Raw genomic sequence first — 9,634 nt, 5'->3', positions numbered from 1 at the left:
AGGTCAACGGATTTTATATATCTTTCACATGTGCTCTTCTATACATAGGATGAATTTATTGAGTTTGATCATCAACAAAAATAGAATCACTCAACATGAATTATTTCAACAATATTTTTCTTCTCATTCATCTTTGTATTAATATTAGCATCTAAGTAATTGTATGGATCTTTATCTCTTTGCTTTTCTATTTAATTTGTATTTGTATTTTCTTAGCACTTAAATTTTTTTTTACCAGCTATTGCTTATTCGTTGCTTTTAAATGTTGGTTTGGTTGCCTAATTATATAATTTTTTAAGTTGACTTTGTAGTATTTTGAGATTATATCTACAATTTTTGTAATTTCATAATTTATGTTTGATAGGTTGTGACCTTGCCTGGAAGAATGCGGTAAGGATGAAAATTTCAATTCAAATTCGAAGCTTCAAAAGAATATAGATAATTGAGGTATAACTAATACTAATTTAATTAACATACGATTTATTATTTTTGACAGTTAGATGACCTAGCTACATTTATTATTTAGGAGGAAATTATTCTCGAAATAATATTTTTGATCAATCATATGTGGGTTAATTGATTAGTCACAAAGAATTTGAGGTTAACGTTTCTAATATACTTCATGATGTTGACATAAGTGTATCATTAAATATTTAAATCTAATTATGTACACTCTTTGATTAAAGATGTATACAATGTTGATTTTGAGTAATTGAAGAAAGTAAAAAGTTTGATTGAAGAAAGTAAAAAGTTTGTCCATGTACGATCATTAGCTGTAGCAAGGTAAAAAAGTGATGTTGGACAAGATCGAAAGATAATAATATATTCTTACAAAGTTTTTTTTTATTTGTACTTACTTAATTTTCTGACTTTTTTTCTCTCTTTCTGTTGTATTTTATATTATGAATATTAGTCTCAACCCTAAATTGAATCATAGAATACTAATAATATTTATGTTTTAATTTGACATGTTGTATATGTACAATAAATGCTCCGTTGCTGCTTAATTTTTCTCTACATCTTTTTCTTTGATGAGTAAAGATTTTTAATTCATTAATTTTTTTTATATATAATTTTATTGATTAAAATGAAACACTTATAGTGTCAAATTATATCTTTTTAATAGATACAACATTTATTTCAACTCAGTTTCTCTTTTTCAATAATTTTATTTCTTTATATATAATTATATATCACGACCCAAATGACCATGAGTGACACCCACATTAATCTTCCTGTGGAAGAACCATCTAAAACAGAACCATTACCCAATCGCTTAGACAATATCAAGATAATATTAATAAAAATCACATACTAACAATAATCTAGAACTAATCATTATTAATGTGGAAGTCAAACAAACTACATATAAGAATACCAAGACCCGAAAGTCATCGTACAAGAACTACTAACAAAGATCATGTCTAAAGAGATATCTAAAAATAAAGTAAATAAAGAATGTTTCCATCGTCCGAAAGATGGACAAGAACAAATAAGATGACCCATGGCAGCCTGGAGACGAAGTGCTCACCCTTGGATCAAAATCTGCTATCAAACTCTAAAGGTGGGGTCATGTCTGAGCCTTTAGAACACTTTCTATACTCACCAAAATAAGAGTACAGGGTAGTATTAGTACAAACCACTATATACTGGTAGGTATCATATGCCAACTCAATTTAATAGCATGTACACAACATAAATCAGATAACAAGTAGACATGTTGTAGACATGTAATTTTATCCCTTCCCAAAAGCATTTTTATCATTTACCCCATCTTACCACGTATCCTATCCGCGTGGTAATTTTTCAACAAGAAAAAAAACAAAATAAATAATCACCTCATCATTTTATTTATTTATTTATTTATTTTTATCTTTATCCCATTTAACAAATCCTAACAATTTTTTTCTTCTTTTAAAAATCCCAACAACCTCTCCAATTAAAAGAGGACACATCCCCACCCAATACCCTCCTACCCTACCTACCCACGTGACCCCCTCCTCACATTTCTTGTCTACTAAGAAAAAAAGGATAAACATACACACTACAAAAAAGGGCCTCACAGTAACCAATTTACGCATCACCCTCAATGAAATTCCATCATAACAAACCCACGCCCATTATAATCGTGCAAATCATAACAAAAGAAAAAAAGGAGAATTACAAAAAGAGAGGGGGCCCATGTGATTAATCATCAATTTTCATTCTCGAATAGAATATATAGGCACACATCATATAGAAAAGAGGGAGTTTTCCTTCTTCTTCTCAAAAAACTCACCCTCACAATTCTCATCCTCACGCACATCACACACACTCCATTTGTATCTTCTTCACGTTACACACACACGCTCAGAAATCAGGAGAGGGAGATAGTGACAAGAGAGATGGGTGGGTGAGAAAAAGAAAGGCGAGAGAGAGAGATTGAATGAGGGAGATTAAGAAGAGAGTGAGAGTGAAAAACAAAGGGGATTGATAGAAAAACAAGGAGAAAAGGTCCAACGGGGAGGTGAACTGTAAGCTGCGGAGGTCGCCAGAGCTTCGGCGATGTGAAAACACTGATTCCGAGCTCCACAGTCATCAAATCCGTCTAAGAAACATCACCAACAACAACCATTGACCACCTACGGCATTGGTTTGGGGATTTGGATTTGTTCTATCTCGACCTGTTCATCGTGTTTCATGGTTACTATTTCGGGTTTGCTCAGTTTTGGGGGTTTACTCAAGTTGGCAGATTTGAGTTGAGTTTGTTGGATCGAGTCATGAATTTGGTTTCGGTCCGTTGGCAACATCAATAATTTGGCGTTGAAATAAACTTGAGGTCCATTTTTTATCTCTTTCTCCATAATTTCGTAATCTTTACGTGAATGATTGAGTGAATTGTTGTTTGTTTTGATCCGGTGTTTGATTTTCGTAATTACGGATTGCATGATGAAATGGTATCTTATTTGAGAATTAAAGTTGATTGTTTGGGGGCGGAATTGAAGTTGATAAAAAGCAAACGTTAATTTATTTTGATTCAATGATATTGTTAATGTGATAATGCCATGATAGATCAAGCTCGGGTAGGCAAATACTAAGTTTGGGTAGGCAAATTGTAAAATATAGAAGATGGTGATTTGTTGAATGTGTGAATATTTATTAAATGATTTTATTTACCGCATTTGAATCAATTGTATTCATTTAGCCGGGGAATGCCCCAAAGCCATTTGTATTTATTCATCGGAGAATGCCCCGTGGTATCTTGTACCCGGAGGATGTTCGTGATGAAGGTCCGAGGCATCGGGTAAAGCATTGGATCATAGTTTAGGATTAGTGTAGGTTTACTTTTTAGTACCTTTTTTATTTCGGGTTGTTATAATTGGACTGGACATTATATTTTTGGATTTGTTTTGTTTCATGTGTTTGATTGATCGTTTTATGTGTTTTGTGTGGTTTATACATTTGTAATGTCAAATTAGCCAATATGTTCCACCAAGCGACCGTGGTCACACTAAGGGATCGATGGGTGCCTAATACCTTCCCCTCGGCCAACAGAATTCCTTAGCCGAAATCTCTATTCGTGGATCAGTTTTAAAGAGTCAAATAGTTTTGAAAAGGATATCCAAGGGTGACTTGGCACATCTAATTTATGCCAAATAGCGACTCTGAGTTTTGAATATAAAAGATCCTTTTCGAAATAGAATCTTTTGTCACTTTAATAATAAAAACCCTTTAGAAACTTTAAAATATGAATCTTTCGAGTCAAAAAAGTGGTGTGACAGCTCTGGCAACTCTACTGGGGATTTTTTAGAATTGGAGCTTATTTTGGAGTTGTATCGGCTTAGTTTGGCGCTATAGGTGTATAGACATTTTGTTTATGTTATTTTGAGTTATTGTTTATCATTGTTGAGTGCCTACGTGCTCTTTGTTTACAGTTTTTACTTTATGTGTTACCGCTTTATATCTAGCATCATGTGCATAACCCGAGTCTTTCTTTCTGCAACAAGTCTGTAGTACACGTGTGTACACAACCTATAGTTGAGTCACCCTTATTTGAGGAGGGGGAGCCGTTGGTTTGTATGGAGTAGGTGGACAGCTAAAGCAATCTACTATCAACCATACGCTTCCCCGAACAGCCTTGTTAGTGGACTCCAGCGTAGGTCAACCTTTAGGTCATGCTTATCTGTATCATATTGAGACCTAGGGGGACCCATGTGGCTTTTTGTAGGAGACTCACCTCTAAATCATCCCTACGTGCTAAATTTTGTATCTTTGAGGGTAACGTGATCATTTGACGGACTGATTTGGGGAAAGCATTTGTTAGAAGTAAAGTGTGTAGGCAAGAAATGTTGAAAAAAAAAGTGAGTCGAAAAGAACAAAGAGAGTTTCGTTAGTTTTTAGAGTTTTTTATGGCTTTTGTTTTTCACAATCTAAAAATTCAAAAAGATTTTTTTTACCTTTCGCACTCATTGTTTCAAAAACATCAAAAAGATTTTTCTTTTGTTCCTTTAAAATTTCAAAAAGTTTTTTTTATTATTATTTGGAGCTTTTATGCAAAAAGAATGGTAGAATTTTGTTCATCTCATATAACGAAAATACCAAAAGATTTTTCCTTCATACTTGTTGGGTGTCATTTTTATGTGAAGTGTCAAATTAAAAACCCCAAAAAGATTTTATTGACATTTTTCATCATTTGTCTTTGGTAATGTCCCCTAAGTCAAGGTTTAGTTGGTTATTTAATCCTTAATTGTCCAATCTGGACGAACTACGCACCCCTGATTCTCCTCTCTCGGGAGTGAGATACGTAGGCAGCCTATTGTGGGTTCGGGGATCTTATTTGAAAAATTCAAAAAGATTTTCCTCACTCTTTATTAGAGTAGGTGTCATATACTTCTTTAAAAGAAAACTGCAAAAAGATTTTCCCTTAATAGGTTCAAGTTTCATTTTCATATGAAATTCAAAATTGAAAATCCAAAAAAGATTTTTCTTTGGTAATCATAAGTTTCATTTTATATAGGGAGTTAGTTCAAACCTGAAAAATGCAAAAATATTTTCGTCAATTCTTTTGACAATTTGTTATTTCCTTTTCTTTTTAAAGTTTCAAGAAAAAGAAAAAAAAAAGGAAAAAGAGTTTAGTTTGCCATTTTGGCAAGACTTTATGAACTACGCACACCCGATTCTCCCCTTTCGGAGGTGAGATATGTAGGCGCCCTTCTTTGGGTTCGGTGATCTTTTCAAAACAAAAAAAAAGAAGTTTTGAGAAAGTATTGAACTCTAATGCATTTGCTATCTCTTGTCTAGTTAGTTTAAGGTGGTTGGTTTGTGGCATTTTGGCTGATTCTTCATATTGCACCTAGTCGAAGAGAAAGTTATGGCCAACAAGGATACTGAGATTGTGGTCACTAATCAGATAGGGAGTTCGGGAATGAGAATTTAGGAGCTAATGAAGAGATTCAAAATTTTAAGGCAGCAAATGATAGAAATGCATTGAGCTTGGGCTAATGGGTTGCCGCCTCCTCCGTCTCACGCTGATAATCTGGAATTTCTTTCTAACTTACCTCCAGTGTCACATGCTCAATTCCCTATTTTTGTTGACATGATACAACATGCATCAGGATCGACTCCGGGGCAAGAATATCCAAACACTTCCAATGTTCATTTGCTCACTCCTCATTACAAAACCACCACATGCTCGGCTCTACCCACTTTTTATGTTTTTGCAGCAGCACCCCCACCTGAAGCTCTCAATTTTGAGGTTTATCCACGGGTTGTGCCTCTCCACTCTGCAAGTGATCCTATATTGAATATTTCTAGTGATCAGTATTATACTCCCGTGCCCACATTTAAGTTGGCTGGTCCTTATGGCTACACTCACCCACCTGAATTTCCTTCTAACACTGAGAAGCCTGTTATGACAAAAGAGCAAGAGGAAATGACTAAAAAATTGAGAAGTTTGGAACTGGCTATGAAGAAATTACAAGGACTTGTGGGTTACAAAAGTGTCTCAGATAAGGGCTTATGCGTATTTCCCGGTGTCAACCTTCCCCTCGGCTTTAAAATGCCGAAATTTGAGAAATATGATGGACAGGGGGACTCGATGGTGAATTTGAGACGTTATTGTAACCAATTAAGTGGTGCTGGAGGCAAAGAAGAACTATTCATGGCTTACTTTGGTGAGACTCTTTTGGGTCTAGCCTTAGAGTAGTTTGTTGATCAGGATATTGATAGGTGGAATAGTTAGGGTGATTTAGCTAATGAATTTGTGCAACAATTTCAATATAATGTGGAATTGATCCCTGACGAAAAATACCTAACCAGTATGAAGAAGAATACTGAGAGTTTCAGGGAGTATGCAATCAGATGGCATAAACAAGCATTTAGGGTGAAACCGCCAATGAAAAAAACCAAGATAGTGGAGGTATTTATTTAAGTGCAGGATGAAACATATTATCAATACTTGTTACCTGCATTAGGCAAGCCATTTATTGAGGTCCTCAAAATGGGAGAGATGATAGAGGATAGAATTAAGACCGATCGCATTGTGAGTTTTGCAACATTGAAAGCAACTACTCAAGTAATTCAAAAGGATTCAAGAAGTGTTAGGGAGAAGAAGAATGAGGAATATGCAACTGCTATTGTAGTTGGACAATGATCACGGTCAAGAAGACCACGTCATCGTCACTCTCAGGCTCAAGCCCAAGTTCATGCCCAAGCTCCACATAATCATTCTCCAAATCCATTATACTCCCCTACCTAACCTCCATATCTGGTATTTAATGCACAACCACATGTTCAACCCCCATCTTACCCACAATGGTAAGCACCAACTCCTCAGAGTCATGCTCTAACTCCACACACATACCAAAGCCCTTCTAGGCCTGATTTTTTATCCAAGCCAAACAATGAAATGAGGCAGAAGTCAAGAGATAACTTCACACCAATTGGAGATTAGTATGCCAGTTTATTTCAAAGATTGGTATAGTGAGGCATGATCACTCCTCTCTTTGGGCACACTTTTAATCGACGTTCAAAAATTTTTTATCCTAATGTACGATGTGTGTATCATTCTGACGCTCAGGGTCATAGTATTGAAGATTGTCGAGATTTGAAAAGAGAATGAAAAGATGATTCAAAATGGATCAATTATGGTGCAGAACATTGAAAGTAAGGAAAGCTCTAGTCATGCTGATATGCAAACCAGTGGCTAAGATGTCAAGCTCAGCAATTGGGAAGTCACTTCTCTTCCTGCTAGGTAGAGGTCTGGTAGTTTATTTTGTTTTCTTTTCTGTTACCCGAATTATTTCAAGGTTGTAGTTTGGGATCTATCTTGTTTCGTTCCTTTTGTTGTTTATGTGCAAATCCTTCTATCTTTTATTTCAGCTAAATGAAGTGTCCCTTTCGCTTTGTGTTTCAAATATGTGTTGTTTTTTTATTTTCTTTGTACAATACATTTTATGTTGATTCTAGTGATATGACAGCCTACGAAATTTTCAGCCAGATATTAAAATTTGATTTAACCATGAAACATTGAATCAGAGGGCCAAAGTTAGAAAAAATATCTGAGAAAATAGGTAGAGTGCTGAGACATTTGGTGACAAGTTCAAGCCTTCTTTGAAAATTAAGGCCATTATCTTTGGAGAATCGCAAGAATAACTTGGTCATCGATCGAAAGGCAAGTCCCAATTAGGTTAAATAGTAGACGCATGATTCCTATATCAAGAGAAGCAAAATGAAAATCAACTCCACAAAAGCATAGGTCATTCAATGTGAGAGATGTACAACAAAGGTGGAGTTGTATATTTGACAAGTGTGGAGGAAGAAGTGACACACATGCTCAGTCAAAGTTAATGTTGTAAAAGATGTCAATAATGATCTTCATTTTTCACTTTCATATTGCATGATATGTACTTGCATTTTCAAGGATTGATATGACGAAGGCATTTCATTCAGCTATCCAAACATTGTGTCATCCTTTGTTCACCCCATTTGAGCCTTAATTTTATTTTCTTTCATACCCCTCTTTTGGAGTCAGGATAGAGTCAGCAACGTCCGAGAAAAGTGTCGAGTAAAAAAAAGAGAAAAAAAAAGTCAGAAAAATATCAAAAAAAACAAATATGTTCAAAAAGAAAGAAAAAAAAAGAGCGTCAAGAAAAAATAGAGTCAGAAAGTTTCAAAGAGAAAAAGAGTCAATAAAAGAGAAAAACAAATAAATCAAGATCAAGCAAAAGAACAAGTTTTCGGAACTACCTGTGACCTGATTCTCCTCTCTCAGGAGTGAGATACGTAGGTTGCCCTGCTTGGGGATCAGTCCAACCAAATAAACAATTTAGAATCACCCAGTCAAAATAAACTGGGGCATGAGTTAATTCTCATTGTTTGAGTCGATTCCAAAAGTTGTAAGTCCTAACCCACATCAAGTGTCGTTTGGGCCTCATGTCATCCTTTCTTTCTAATCTTATCCAAATCCAAGTTACAACCAAAGAAAGACCTTCAGATCAATCTTTGAGGATGTTATGGATAAGCATGCAATGGATATGATGATACATTTTGGGAACTACTTGTCTTCCTTATGAGATCAGGAGTGAAATAAAAATAAGAGAGTCTTATTGGTGAAAACCCTCATGGGCATCGTAAGATGATGGTAAGTTGAGATAGATAAAAATGAGAGAGTATTATCGGTGAAAACCTTTACGGGCATCGTAAGACGGCCGTGAGTTGAGAAAAACGAAGATAAGAGAGTCTCATTGGTGAAAAATCCTTACGGATACCATAAAGCAATGTTGAGCTGAGGAAAAATGAAAGAAGCTTGTTGGCGAAAACCCTTCAAGGCGCCTTTAGCCGAATGAGGTCTTAAATGAAATTGACCTAAGAGAAGCAACTCAGTTTCAAGTCCATTAACTCAACAACAATTGGTAGAAAGTTTGGATGAAAAGATCAAACTGCTTAATCCAAAATGCATGGCATAATCTTTAGAGTTGACTGTCATTTTTAGATGAATTTTTCATTTCTTTATTTAAAATGGGGACATTCATTGTCTTTTCTTTCTTCTCTTTATTTTGTTTTATCTTTCTTGAGTCAGTTATCCAAATAAAAAAAATTATCATTCTTTTTCTTTTCTTGTCTTTGAGTCAAGTCCGTGTCAAAACAAGTGAGAAAAGATTTCAAAACTGGCTACCAACTTTTTTAATTGCACAAAGCAAGACAAAAGCTAGCGCATAAAAGATGCATGATTGTAAGCCGAAAAAATGTATGTAGAGAGTTTTGTCAACAGAAAAGTTGGGAAACTCATGGAAATACCAAGGTTCAAAAGGTCTATCTGAGAAGCATGGCAAAGCAGAGATACTGTGTTTGTTTTAATCACTCTTAATAATCTTAGTTCGGGTCAATGATATATCCTAATGGTTGGAAGCAAGATTAAATGTGACGAGGGCAAGAGCGATCGTCGCGAAAGCTAAAGCCACAAACCAACCACCATGTTTTAAACTCACAAGTTTTCTTTGATGAAACAAGAAACATATTACCTTCAAAGCAGGGACTTCGTAGCATAAATATCAAGGGTTGTAATGCCCCACTTTTACAAATGCAGGAAGCAGTGTTGCTGCACAGGTTTGATCATGGTAAAAAAAATCATCATCCTATATCCCTCGGAGACACA

The sequence above is a fragment of the Capsicum annuum genome, chromosome 8 (assembly GCF_002878395.1).
Source record: "Capsicum annuum cultivar UCD-10X-F1 chromosome 8, UCD10Xv1.1, whole genome shotgun sequence".
Lineage (NCBI taxonomy): Eukaryota > Viridiplantae > Streptophyta > Magnoliopsida > Solanales > Solanaceae > Capsicum > Capsicum annuum.
This window is presented reverse-complemented; position numbering follows the sequence as displayed.